The sequence below is a fragment of the Phascolarctos cinereus genome, unplaced genomic scaffold, assembly GCF_003287225.1.
Source record: "Phascolarctos cinereus isolate Bilbo 61053 unplaced genomic scaffold, phaCin_HiC Scaffold_7;HRSCAF=346, whole genome shotgun sequence".
Lineage (NCBI taxonomy): Eukaryota > Metazoa > Chordata > Mammalia > Diprotodontia > Phascolarctidae > Phascolarctos > Phascolarctos cinereus.
Window position 1 is genome coordinate 7,951,922 of NW_027556180.1, and position 14,780 is coordinate 7,966,701.

Below are 14,780 nucleotides of genomic sequence, written 5' to 3' on the forward strand. Positions count from 1 at the left end.
AACCCAAGACCCTGTTAATTACAGCTCGTACTGAAGTGCGCTGTGGGGGCTGATTATGCAGCTCACAGCAAGCAGCTGTTCATGGGATGCTCCAAGCACCCATCTCCTTTCATCTTTCCATCAGACCTCAAACTGATGAAGAATGAAAACCAAAGCCCAGGAAGCCCTTATGTGATCTGGCCAGCTTCTCCAGATCTGAAGCGGGCTTTTCCCCTATCTTTCCTGAATCTCAGTTAATGCTTGCCTTCCCCATCCCCAAAGCCAATACATGAACCCCCATATAGGCTTTTTCAGGCTCAGACCACTGCCACTGGATAAGGCTTTCCTCAGGTGGAAGTAACCTCATGAATATCTAACCACAGTGTGGCTGCCTCAGAACAGGGCACATATTACTTGCTGGATAGTCAGGGGTTTGTAGTCAAGAAGACCAAATCCTACCTGACTTTTGCTGTGCAACAATTGTCTTATATTTCTGAGCTTTAATTTCATAATCCACAACATAGGCTTAATAATACTGCAGAATTATTAGTTATCAATTATTCGGTACCATAGCAATTTGGAACTATGCCCAAAGGGCTAGAAAACTGTTGATCCAGTGATACCACTGCTCGGTCTATATCCCAAAGACATTAAAAAAAGTGGGGGTGGGGAGGACCTACTTGTACAAAAATGTTTATAGTAGCTCTTTTTGTGGTGGCTAAGACTTGGAAATCAAAGCAATAACCATCAATCGGGGAAGCTATGGTATGTGACTGTGACGGAATATGATTGTGCTATAAGAAATGACAAGCAGGATGGTTTCAGAAAAACCTGGAAAGACTTACGTGGACTTGTGAAGTGAACATTGTGGACACTGTGAAGTGACCAGAGCCAGTAACACGGTAATTGTATACAACCACAGCAGTACTGTTTGGTGAAGAAGTGTCAGTGCTTTAACTTTTCTCAGCAACGCAATGATCCAAGACAATCCCAAAGCATTCATAATCAAGTGCACTGTTCACCTTCAGAGAAAGGACGCCCATTATCTCAATACAGGCTTCAGCAGGTTGATTTTCACCTTCATTCTTTTTTCTTTTATTAGAGTCTTCTCATACAAAATGACAAATAGAAATGATTTAGGTGATATAATTGACATGTATAATCTGTATCAGATTACCTACCATCTCAGGGAGAAAGAAGGGGAAGAAGAGAAGGACGGATAGAATCTGGGACTTCAAACTTGTAAAACATGTTTTAAAAGGTTTTAACATGTAATGGGGGGAAATATTACATATTATAATAATAATATTTTTTAAAAAAAATAAAGAAAATGGGATTAGTAAGCCCTGCAATATGTGCTTCACCCATTTTCTTTTCGGTGAAAGTCCAGTGACATGAGTGATTTGTAAACTTTGGAGTGCTATAGAAATGTTAGTTATAGCTGCTACTGTCGCCATTACGTTGTTGTTACACATCTGTTTTCTCCAAATCAAACGCAGGTTTGTCGTGGGCTGCAGTCCTTGCTTTGTCCTCTTTGTATGCTGAGGGTATCTGGACAGTGCTTCGCACATAGTAAATAACACATTTTTGTTGGTTTGAACAGAGGTGAGGTGAAAGAAGTCGAGACGAGGGCAAAAATAAGTGGAGAGCAGGGGAGTGGGGATGAAGTGAGTAGAGGCGAGTTCCTATACAGCGAACTGAGTCTGCGGTTAGTAGTGGCGAGGGCAGGGATAAAGCCACATTTATTAAGTGCCTCCTGTGTGCCAGGCATTGTGCTAAATGCTTTATAAGTATTATTTCGTTTGATTGTCCTCGGGACACAGGTGCTATTGTTGATTCCCATTTTACAGTTGAAGGAACTGGCGCAGATTGAAGGTAAGTGACTTGCCCAGGATCACTTGGCCAGCATGTAAGTGTCTAAGGATGGATTTGAACTCAAGTCTTCCTGACTCCAGGCCCAGTACTCTATCCATGGCACCATGTAGATGAAACAGAGAACAGTTGAGTGGAGATGAAGGGATTAGAGGTGAATTGAGATAATTTGCCATGAATGGTTCTCACTTGGTCCAAGCATAAGTTAGAAGTTTTTTTGCAAGCTCTTACCTCTTTGGAGTCTCCTGGGTCCATTGCAGTTTCCCTGCAAATCTACAAAGATTGTTGGAGGTCCCGGGAGGAGTGCAAACTAGGCCAAAGTAGGTTAACATAAAGGTATCCAGACTCTTTTATAGATACTATTTCATGAGACCTTCACAAGAACACTCTAAGTCTTTCTTAAAAATATTATTCCATTTCATAGATGAGGAAAGTGAGGCTCTAAGGGATGAAATGACTTACCTAGGGTCATATCCATAACTGTGTCAGGATTGGGATTCAAACCTAGGTCTCTTTTGATTCCAGACCCAGAGTTCTTTCCTCCATGCCCTGCTGCTTCCCCAGTGAAAGTGCTATGGAATGGGGATCATATGGAACAGTTAGTCAGTCAACAAACATTGAATCAGCATCTGCTATGTGCTAGCCACTATACTAAGTGCTGGAGCAAGATTAGGTTCTTAAGGTATCTCTGGGATTATGCAATGATGTCTGCTTTTTCTGAGTACTCAGCCCATTTCTGTCCTTCTCCAATGAAAGTATTCCCTGTAAATCTGCCATGGGGAGAAATCCCTGCTGGCCCTGTAGTGTCAGAAACTCTGAGCTTTGGTGACCAGGAAAAGGAGCTTAAGGCTACCATGCCTTTCTGCTAGGCTCTCAGAGGCGACCCCCTCCCAAACAAAAACAAAAAACAAGTGGGGATCTCAGCTTGCTTCAGGTTGGGGGGACTTCATGAGGTGACCCACACTTCCCAGACTGAGTCAATCAATGAACGTTTGTTGAGGAACAACTGTGTGCCAGACATTCTGCCAAGCTTTGGCACATAAAGGTGAAATGGATCCTACCTCCATGTTGCATTCTAACAGGTCAAATATACAAATGTCCACAAGGGAACCTGGGAGCAGGGCATATTTTAGCAGTTGGGGGTGGGGGAATCTGGAAAGGTCTTCTGCAAAAGGTGGCCAATGAACTGAATTTTGAAAGAAAGCAGGGATTCCATCAGAAGAGCTAGGGAGGGAACATATTCCATGCTTTGGGGACAGCCATCACAAAGACATGGAGTTGGGGAATGGGATATCACGTGTGGGGAATGAAAAGAATGTTGACACAGCTGGATTGTAGAACTTCCAAGCAATAAAGGGGAAGAAAATTGAAAACTTGGGAAGAGTGAGGTTGGAAAGAATCATTGGTGTTTGATCTTCACAACAGCAGAGCTCAAGGACATTGGTTGTGTCAAAGATGAAATGGGTAATCGTGTATGATTTGGAAAAATCACTCTGACAATGAATGGAGGTCAGATTGGAGTGGGGAGAGACTTGAGACAGGGACCCTGATTGGAAGGCTACTGTGATAGTCCAGGTGAGAGGAGATGAAGGGCTGAATGGGGGCGGGAGCTATGTGGATGGAGAGAAGAGGATGTTGGATAAACATTGGGAAGGTAATGTGATTGAACATATTGGGGTGAATAAGAATAGCTAACTTTTTATAGCACTTGTCATGTTCTAGGCACCTTTGTAACCTCATGTGTGTTGTTTCGTGTATATAAAATACTATTGTGAGAAGGGTTTCATAGGCTTCCAGAAACTGCCAAAGATAAACACATCACAAAAAAGTGATATAACGGAATATAAGGGGAAAAGAAAAGACCCTTGGGGACCCCCAAAGGTAAGGGCCATCACAGGCATGCTCTCTCTCCTGACTTTGCCTCGAATCACGGGCTGCCTGCTGAACACTCTGAACTGTGTGCCCCTCAGGCATCCCCAACTCAATATGTGCATGACAGACCCTGGGATCTTTTGCTCCTTATGCTTCTCTCCCTAATGACCCTGATGCTCTTGAGGCTATCTCTATCTCCTGGTTACCAAGGATTGCAACCTCGGTGTCAACCTCAAACCTCCCCCGCCCTCCTCCACCCTGACCCATTTCCAATCAGTTGCCAAACTGGTCATTTCCACCTTCACCGAGCATCTTTTACGCCATACTTCTTCCCACCCCTCAGCTGCCTCCCACATCAGGCCCTCTGATTTTCTCATTGTTCTCCTTGAATTCAGTCTCTCTTCAATCAAATCCATCCTACACATGTTGCCGGAGGGATTTTCACGAAGCCCAGGTCTGACTATGCTGCTCCCTGCTGCCCAGTCAACAAGCCCCACTGCCTCTGTGTTACAACCAGGATTAAATAGAGACTCTTTTGTCTGGGACTGACCAAGTCCCAGCTCTCTTTCCATTCACATTACACATTTCTGACCCCCACCCACCCCCTGTGCACTACATGGGTCAGCTAAACTGGCCTTGCTCCTAGTTCTCTTCCATGAACAGTTCTATCTCCTGTGTTAAGCTCTTTGCACTGGCTGCCCCATACCCAGAATGCACTGTGTCCTCAGCTCTACCTTTTGGAATTCCTGATTCCCCCGCTTCTGCTTCCTCCTCCCTTGCCAAGGTTGCCTTGGATTTGTTTTTAAAGGTGTTGTGTATATATCTACAGAGGTACATATCATGTCTTCCACCAGAACGGAAGCTCTTTGAGGCTAGGTAATGTCTCCCTTCTGCCTTTCTAGCCTCGGCATAGCCTAGTGCCTGGCACACAGTAGGTACTTAGCATTCTTAGTGGTTTGGTTGATGTATTGATTTCTCAATACCATATTGTTGTAAGTGACAGAGCTCAGATGTCCTAACACTGAGCCCACAGTCTTTTGTACCACAAACCAATTTACATTGGCTAAAAGGTAGACCTCCCCCTCCCCTACCCTGGGCCACCTCCCAGGGTCTTGCCACATGACAAAAGAACAGGTGCGGAGGAATCTTTTCTGTTCTTGACCCAGTGTGTAGCCCAGGCAAGAATGGAGACAGGCTCCTAACAACCTGTCTGGACACCAGGTTTTCAGCGACAAGCGTTTGTTGTCTGATTAATGCAGATGAAATAAGAATATTGTCAGGAATCTGGGGGAAACATGTGAGGAGGTGGGGGAGAGAATGCAGGGCATGCTCCCCACCATCCCCCCTCCCCTGTGGTTGGTCTGAGATCCACAAGGAGACAGCTGGGCCTGCGCCTCCCCCTCACACACACTTTTAGAACTCAGTGTTATCCACTTGGGCTCACTTTTCATGAGAAACTCACCAAAACCCCAACTCTGGGGAAGAGAAGGCAGAGCTGAAACAACACATGTCACTGGGTAGGGCTGGAACAGCAACCACATGGGCCTTGGGTCGGAGAGTGTAGACTCCAATCCTGCTGCTTCTGCCACTTCCTACTACGTGACCTCGGGGCATCACCTCAGCTCTCCAGCCCAGACTCTCCTAATCTGTAAAAGGAGGAGGTGGGACTTGGCAGTCTCTGAAGCACCCTCTCACTCTAGACCTCTGGCTTTAGTATCTTATGATTCTGAACTACCTGGTTCTTAGCTCTGCACAGGACACAATCCCAGAAGCAGTGACTAGACAGAGACTTTTTCAAAGGACTTCTTATTGAGGACTTCCCTGCACATGCTGGGGGTTGTCTCCTGGCTTTCTATCCTCGATTAAACTTGGACCTAATGTGTGTGCCCTCTACCAGGCCTGACAAGGCAGGCTCATCGGGTCACAGGACCAAGCCTCATGGAGGTGGGTCCTATTCATCATGATCTGATACTTACTATAGTGAGAGAGAATCACCTGGCAAAATGGTGCCTTGGTAAGGCCATGGTTTGGGTCCCTCCTCACACACATTGGTTGGGGGAATCATTACTGAAATGGCAACACATATTGGCAGTTCTAATGCAGTCAAAATGTTGGCATCCAAATCACTGATGTGGTGGGTTTTCTTTTTCTTTTTCTTTTCTTAAATATTGACTCAATGCCAGGTACTAGGCTGGGAGTTGGGTATAAAGACCTACAACAAAGCAGCCTCTGCCCTGAAGGGAATTATAGCTAGAATGAAATGCAAACAGTTGGATTGGTACAAGACATTTATAAAATCCATACAATGGGTTTTTGTTGTTGTTGTTGTTTTTATAGGAAGACCATAAATCGCTTCAAGAATCAGGAGTGGGCTGAGGAGTTGGACTTCCAAAGGGAGTCAATATTCCAAGCAACAGAGTGGAGAAGGCTGTGGGTCAGCCTGTTTAAAGCCACAGAGATGGGGATGGCATGCATCAAGAACAGCAAATAGGAGAGTGTGGCTGAACGTTAGGTAAACTGTGTAAGAAGTAAGGCATAGTCACTCTGGAAAGCAAGGTTGGGGCCATTGGGATGCTCTTTAAAAGCTATCCTTGGGGTGATAGGGAGCCATAGACTTCTCTTGCGCAGAGAAGTGATGAGTTAAAAAAAATGTGCTTTAGGAATATTTATTTGGCAGGTATGTGGAGGGAACATCCTGGAAAGATGAGAGTCAATGAGGGGGTGACTGCAATATGTTTCATAATACCTGCAAAGCAATGTCCAAGCCTTCCAACACTGTAGAGATAGCATCCAGTACTCTTCAGGCAGGAGGTGATGAGGGTCAAAATCTCGTCAGCCATTCAAGGGGAGGGATGATAGCTAGGGTCAGGTCTCAAAGATCTAGGAGAGTGGATGTGAGGGCTTGGACAGTGTAGTGAGCTTCTTCATGGGGAGAAAGGGAGGGAGTCAAAAGTTGTTCTAGAAACAAGAAACCAAACACAAAACATTAAATTCCTTTGAGGGAAAATTTAAAGGACTTTCTACAGAAGAAAATGAAATGCTCCAGAACCCTGAGTCTCTGTGTTCAGGGGCTCCTGAGTACTTTGGTGTGGTTGATCTGGGCTCTGCTCCCAGCTCTTTAGGCAAGGCCTCTTTGGGCCTTGTTTTCTTTTGTTTTGTTTTTTATTTTAAAAAGGAACAAAGCAAATCATCTCTAAGTTCCATTCCCAAATCTAGCCTTCTATGAGTCTGTGTTTTTAATCAAAATATCACAAATTTAGACCTGCAAGGGACCTCACTAGACGTCATCTAGTCAAGTCCTCCCATTTTACAGATAGGAAAACAATTCCCATGGGGGCATTTGAACCCTTCCTGACTTGTGCATTTCAGTCAGGATGCCATGTTGCTTCTGAGTCCAGACTTAATTGAAGGGGCTGCTCCCTCCCCAGTGGGGGTGTCAATTCTTCCCTGGACCTTTGAATGCTGCTTCTGGTGGCCATACTGGGATATTGTGGACACAGCTTATCCTCAGAGAATGGGTGTGAGTCATTGAGACTGTTGAGGGGTCCACCATCTTTCTCCCCAGTCACTTGGGCTTACCACTGCTGTGTCATCCTGGACTCTTCCCTCCACCCCCAGAACAGGTCCAATGTCTGGCCACATCTTGCCCTATTGGGCTTCACAACATCTCTAGCTACTGCCACCCATTGTGCACACTCACACGTACCACCCCAGGACTGGCGTTCGTTACCTCTCCCCATTGGCCAATCACACTAGCGTATTCCTTGGTGTCCCTGCCTCAGGCCTCCCCCACTCCAGCCTCCCATCAGCTGCCCAGGTGATTGTTCAAAGGTGTTGGTATGACCAGGCTCCCAGAGCTCCAGGTGCTCCCAATTATCACCAAGATCAAAAGTGGCCATCTTTAAGCTTTTCCAGTGTAGCGGCACTGGTGAGGACTGGGGGACAGAGCCTGGCCGTGGATCTCTGAGGCCACTGATGCTGCCATAATATGCAGTAAGCCATTTTTGTGAGTCATGGAAACCCCCCTTCCTGGTCTGGTAAAGTCAATTCTATATAGTGTTATGGGCTTGCCAGGAAATGAAGCACACTCTTCCCTGACACTTTGACTCCTTTCCCCTACATCTTCTGACTAGAATTATTGTTATAAATAATAATAATAATGGCAACAACATTTATGTAGTGCTTACTATGTGCCAACCACTGTGTGAAGCACTCAACATTCCTCTGATTTGGTCCTCACAACAACTGTGGGAGGATAGGTCCACTTATTATCCACATTTTATTGATGAGGAAACTGAAGCAGATGGAGGTGAAGTGACCTGCCCAGGGTCACTCAGCTAGTAAATCTGAGGTCAAATTTGAACACAGGTCTTCCTGACTCTGGTGCTTTAACCACCGTTCCATGGAGTTTTACTCAAGTGAAGTAAATAAATAAATTAACAAGGTTAAGAAAGAAAGTTGGATCAAACAATCCTTCAAGAAATACACAGAGGAAGGAAGTTCAGGAGAAGCCGGGCTGGGCTAGACCTAGCATAGTAAACACATATGAAAACCAGAAGCCAAACTGAGCCAGCTGTAACTAGGAGAGAGCATGGGCTCACAAGGCCGCCTCTTCTGCTTCTCTCCATAAGTATGTTTACATTTGCTGATGTTTGTCAAATTCATAATGACAAAAATTCTCAGAACTATAATGACCACGAGATAGTGGGACCTTTGAATTCATAGAACATGATTTTCAGATAACCCACAAAGCACTTCACAGAAAATCCTGTTTCTCCAGATAATATTTCAAGTCTTAGTACACAGAAGCAGTAAGTGGAGGGGCTGGGAAAGGTAACCCAGCGAGATCTTTTTCTTCTTTTTTTTTAACCTAAGGCAAAGTAGCTGACATAAATGAAGGCGAGAAATCACAGAATTCAGAATTTTATGGGAAACATCTTCCCACCTGGTGAGGGTGACGCTAAGCTTGCACCTGGAAGTGAGATCATTGACAGGGTCAGGGCTTATAAAGTCTTCCCTGGACTGATGTAAACTATAGTTTTCAGAGTGTATGGATGGGAAGCAGAATAACGCTGGGGAAAGAATCCTTTCAGGAATGAGCTGTGTGCTTTTGGATTCTATGGAAGATTCTCTCCCAGGGAGAGACACTGAGCAATGGATGGTACAGCAGCCCAGAAGAGCGAGCTCCTGGCCACCAGCCTGCTCAGGCCAGCTCTGCCAGCTACAGTTTAGGAGGGTCCTTGATAGTATGGAAAGCACAGAGAGCAGGCTGCCAGGGTGGAGGCAGTGAGGAGGCATGAAGAGACACTGAGGCTGGTTCCAAATTCCTCCTGAAATACTTAGCAAGTCACTTCTGTCCCTGGGCCTCACTTCTCCTACATCTGCAAAACAAGGATGTAACATCAGTAAGACCATTAATGGTGCTTCTGTTTCTCTCCTCAGCCACTCAGGCCCCCAGGTGCAGTGTCATTGTGGACTCCTCCCTCACCCTCCCTACCCAGATCCAAGCTCTGGCCACATCTAGCCATTTTGAGCTTCACAATATCTCTAGTCAATGTCTGCCTTTGTCCACTCTCACAGGGACCACCCGAGGAAAGGCCTTCATCACCTCTCCCCATTGGTCAATCACAATAGCGTCTTCCCTGGTGTCTCTGCTTCACATCACTTCTGCTCAAGCGTTCTCTCAGTCGCCCAGGTGATTTTTCAAAGGCTGAGTTACAAGTGCTCTCAATTACCTCAAAGATCCAATATGGTGTCCTTTGTTTGGCCTTGGGTAGCCTGGCCCCTTTCTACTCTGCCAATCCTTCCACACCTTCCTCCCCTTCAGTCTCTGGAGGACCTGGAGGTACTGGCCTGCTTGCGATTGCTCCAAGTTAATGTTCTACCTGGGGCTTGATGCCTCTGTCTGGCCTGTCCCCAGTGTCTGGGCTTCCCTTCCCCTTCCCCTTCCCCTTCCCCCACACATCTTAGTCCTGGCTTCTTCAAGGCTCAGCACTAATCCCACCTCACCTCCCCCCTTGCTTAAGCCTTTCCTGTCTCCCCTCCCCTACCCACACCTTCTCTTTTCCATTACCTTTAGCTACTCTGTATATGGCTTGTCTCCTCCATGAATCTGAGGGCAGGAATTAGGTTGTTATCACTGTTTTCTTCCTTTGGGCCTCTGCAACTTAACGCAGTGCCTGGCACATAGAAATGCCTAGTAGCTGCCTGTTGAATGACTGGGGGGTGGGTGGATCAATCCTCAGAGCTCACTTCCGACTCTAGGTCTAGCATTCTAATCCTACAATGCTGTGGAAGGGCCTTGAACTAAGACCACTTGGAGAGGACTCTAGAGGGACCTAGCCCCTCTTTTCAAGGACTTGTAATTGGGACTAGGCTTGCTCCACTTGTCCCGGATGTGAGGCCCAAAAAAATAGACTTTCTATCAGGGTGAAGCAAGCAAGTAAACGGCCCGCTGAATTCCAAACAATGAATGCTGTAGCCAGGTGGCATGGACTCCCCTAGAAGGCAAGGGGGCCCTACTGCCTTGAGATCTTCAGGCAGTGGAGGGGACTCTTTCTCAGGAATAGGTGGGGCTAGACAGCAAGGTGGTATTGTCCATAGAGCACTTGTCCTGGAGTCAGGAAGTCCTGGATTCAAATCTAGCCTTAGACAATTACTAGCTTTGAGATCCCGGGTAAATCACTTAACCTCTGCCTCAGTTTCCTCATCTACATAATAGGGATAATAATAGCAGTATCAAATGAGATAATAGTTGTAAAGTACTTAACACAATGCCTGGCATGTAGTAAGGACTATTTAAATATTATTATTATTATTATTTTATTGGACAGAGGAAAAGTCCGTTTGATTTCTGAATTATTAGTTCCATGATATGTGATAACAACTGATGGTCACTCAATTTATTTCCATTTGGATAAACAGAATTCAGCAAACTTACAAAGTGCTTACAAAAAAATGCAAAACAGAAATGCAGGAAATTCACCTGGAGAAATTAGACAGGAGTTTGGAATCTTGGCATGGATCAGAGGTGAATGGCAGGATCACATGGGGTTTTGCCCCCTTGACAAAGAATGGCCCTCATTTTATGCCTCCTTCAACCTTAATTGTTTCAAGGAAGAAGAATGGATGTTCTGAGAAACCATTGGAAGCTCAGTCTAAGATCTATGGAGAACCAGAGAGGACTGATGGCCCATTAACCCACAAAGGAAATGCTTTCTGTTGTGTATCAACAGAGGAAGACCATGTGTAGGTGGCTGGAGTCGCCATCTCCCTTTCACAGCTGGCGTTCCTGTGTCTGACACGGTTAACACCATTCCCCAAATAGCACCCGCAGCCCATGACCCCTCAGATGCTTATAGCTCAGGGGGATCAATGGGGCTCACTCTTGCCCCACCCCTGAGTGCACTTGCCTTCTCAGCTAGCCACCCTCTTCAATCCATGCTAAGCATCTTCATTTCCACTTGAGAATCCCACAGCTGTTCCCAAAAGCCTGGGCATAGCTGGTCTCTGCTCTACACTATGAAAGAAAGACCTCTTTCAGAGAAGTCAACCAAGCTAAAAGGTTTTGTCTTTGTTTTTATTTATTTATTTATTTGTTCGTTTTTTCCTAACCCCTTCAGCTAAGACCCAAATAGGGAAAAGACTTGATTGAGAAAACCCTTCCATAGTTGGGTAGGGATCGTTTTAGCGCCCCTGCAATGCCCAAAGAAGGTAACACAAACTTAAAAGGGTTAAATAAATGAGTTATCCTCTTCAGAAATGAAGGATGAATGACATCATTATTTTTGTCATTGTCTCATCAAATATTTGATGAAGTTCAGGTAGAAATGATCCAGGGAGAAAGGACCTGCCCTGTTCTTTTAATCTTTCTGCTTAACGTTCAGAGAATATTGTAAAGGTATAGAAAATGATCTTTTTTTTTTTTTTGTAATTAAATGGTACTGTTAGGATGGAGGCATATTTTCTGCAAATTAACCTCGCATTGAACTACGTTTATATGTTTATGGACAGAGGCACAAACATGTGTTAGAACTTTGTGTTATCTGCAAGCTGGTTGGGAGTAGCAATAATTGTTTACACTGTACTTGTATTCCAAAAAGCTGGCCCAGTGCTTAGCTCATAGTAGGGATTTACTATTTCTTCATAGACTGATTGAACTCAAGTAGCAGACAGAAGCCAAAAAACGATATGTACTTCCCACTTCCCATTTGGTTCTCTATCAGGATGTCTCTGTAGTTTGAGAGCTTTTCACTCTACTCAATGTGGTGTCACCTTTTTATGATTATCATAACTATTAGAGGTCACGGTTATTTCTGGGAGCCTGGGGGCACTGCTTTTGGCTGTGATAATGCTCCTGTCCATAGTATAGATCACATGTTGAATTCTCAATCATTATTTGGAGTTTGTATTTGTAGGGTAGGCAGGGGAGACCTCTTAATTGCCTAATAAGATTGTTGTTTAATCATTTTCAGTCATGCCCATCTTTTGTGATCTCTTTTTGGAGTTTTTTTGGCAGAGATCCTGGAGTGGTTTGCCATTTCCTTCTCCAGTTCATTTTACAGATGAGGAAACTGAGGCCAACGGGGTTAAGTGACTTGTGCATGGTCACACAGCTGATAGTGCCTGAGGCCAGATTTGAACTCAGCCCTTCCTGAGTCTTGGACTAATGCTCTATCTATTGTACTATCTAGCTGCCCCATAATAAGATTAATGAGATTATAATAAGATGTGCCTATTCCCTGATTCCTTTATGAAGTGTGAAGACGTCTTTCTCTGAGTGAACAGAAGAGCACAATCTGATTGTCAGATAGCACATGGACACAGGGAGACTTTGAAAGATCCACTGTTTGAGGTAGAGAATGCAGGAGTGGAAATGTTTTTCAGATGAGACCCTGGTAGCAATTTCTCTATTTCTCTCTCCTTCTTACACTCCATCAGTTATGACATATAGTACTAATTTTCCCAGAAGGAGACCAATCCACCAAGTTAAGTGTTTGTCAATTCCTTCCACAAGTGGAAGAAGAACCTGGACCCTGAAGGGAGATTGCATTTGAGAAGAAGATATAGATTTCTCTCTCCTTCAACCCCACTCCCTATTTCTGCCCTGTCCTTTAGAATCAGTATTATACAAATAGTAAGAGACATCGCATAAGGCAGGAAGCGGAGATAGATGCCAATACAGAGAGGCATTTGCTCTAAGGAGGAAACAGCTTCAAAGAATGGGATTCTAGCAACCGAGAAGACAACCAGCTCTGAGCTTCAGAAGGGAGCCACCGTTGGCTAGTGTGGGTGTATCATCTCTCCTATTGTTTCTTTGTTCATTTGATGTTTTATCTCTGTTTCCCCATGACTTTTGCTATCTGTTAGTCATCCTACACAGGATATTACTCCTCAATACACTACTGCAAAAGCTACATTTATTTGTCTTCCCAATCTTTAACCCCCCGTGAACCATTTAAACTATGCTGTCCTCTACTCTTGAATCCCTTGCTGAACTCAACAAGAGATTCTTCCCATCATCTACCCCCTTTCATACCTATCCACCTGTTGCTGAACAAAGCTGGAGGAAGTCCTGAAACAGTGCTGACTGAGTCCAATCCAAGTTGATGTAATGGGATCTCAGTGGGATCCTCATTTCAGTAAGGATATCCTTCTGCTTTCTCTCATTGACTCTCTGTCCCAACAACCATAGCAACTGGTCCCAACCTTCTCACTTTTCTCAATCCTTCCATGCCATCCACTCACCCCAACATCTCAGCTGAGTAATTTGTCTCATACTTCTCAGGATGAATTGAAGCCCCTACCAAAAACTCCCTCTTCTCCCCTTTTCCTCATCTCACATACTTCAAATAGCATCACCTATTTTTTCCTCATTCAGTCCAGTCTCTGAAGAAGTGGTTCTTCTCCTTGCCAAGGCCTACTGCTTCAACATAGCCCTTGATCCTATGCATTAATGTATTCTACAGTGATTGTCCCATCGTTATAACCATGCCCTCTATAATCTTCAATTTCTTCATAGCTATGATTCCTTCCTTGATGCTTATAAATGTGCCCATGTCTCACTCATCTTCACAAAAAATAAAAAAAAAACATTAATCCAAAGCTTTTCCTCTTATATATGTCCTACCTTCTCTACTATACTCCTTGAAAAACCATTTATACTGGCTACCTCCATTTCTCCTCTCCTCATTCTCTTTGAAACCCATAAAATGTGGACTGAAGCCAACCCCCCAAAAAAAGTGATTAAAGAGTTTTTAACTGACAAAAGGAACAGCCTTTTCTCAGTGCTCATCCTTCTCACACTCTCTGTAGCACTTGATTGAAGATTCAAGAGTCCCAGTGAACATTTGGGGTTACATGGGGTCCTAGTTGTGTGGCTAGTAATGAGTGTCTCACCACTCAGACTCACAGTAAATTACTTAAAGCAGGAAAGGATTTCGGAGATCTTCTAGTCCAATAATGTTGTCTTATAGATAAAGAGACTGTGGTCAAGGGAGATTAAGTGACTGTTCCAAAGCCACAAAGTAAGTGGAAAAGTCAAGATTGGAACTCAGTTCCTCTGACTAGAGGATAGAATGCCAAGCCTGGAGTTGGGAAGACTCATCTTCCTAAATCCATTTCTGTCCTCAGACACTTTTGGGCTGTGTGACTCTGGGCAAGTCACTTAACCCTATTTGCTTCGGTTTCCTCATCTGTAAAATGAGCTGGGGAAGGAAATGGCCAACCACTTCAGTATTTTTTCCAAGAAAACTCCAAAGGGGTCGGGAAGAGTCATACACAACTGAAAACTTCTGACTAGGAATATAGAAGTCTTTCCACTATGGCCTTGTGGTGCAGATAATTTGCCCACTTTGAAGAGCTAGGCAAATCTAAGTTATTGCTCCTATGATTGTGCCTTGATTATCGAATGGTGACTTAGCTGTGTCCATCCTCAGCAGAATGTCAACTCCTCAAGGGCAAGGTTTGGTTTGCTTTTGTGCTTTGTCCTGGGTGCATCACACAGCCCTGGCACACATTAAGTAGGCAATGAATGAATGCTTATTGAATTGTGGTGA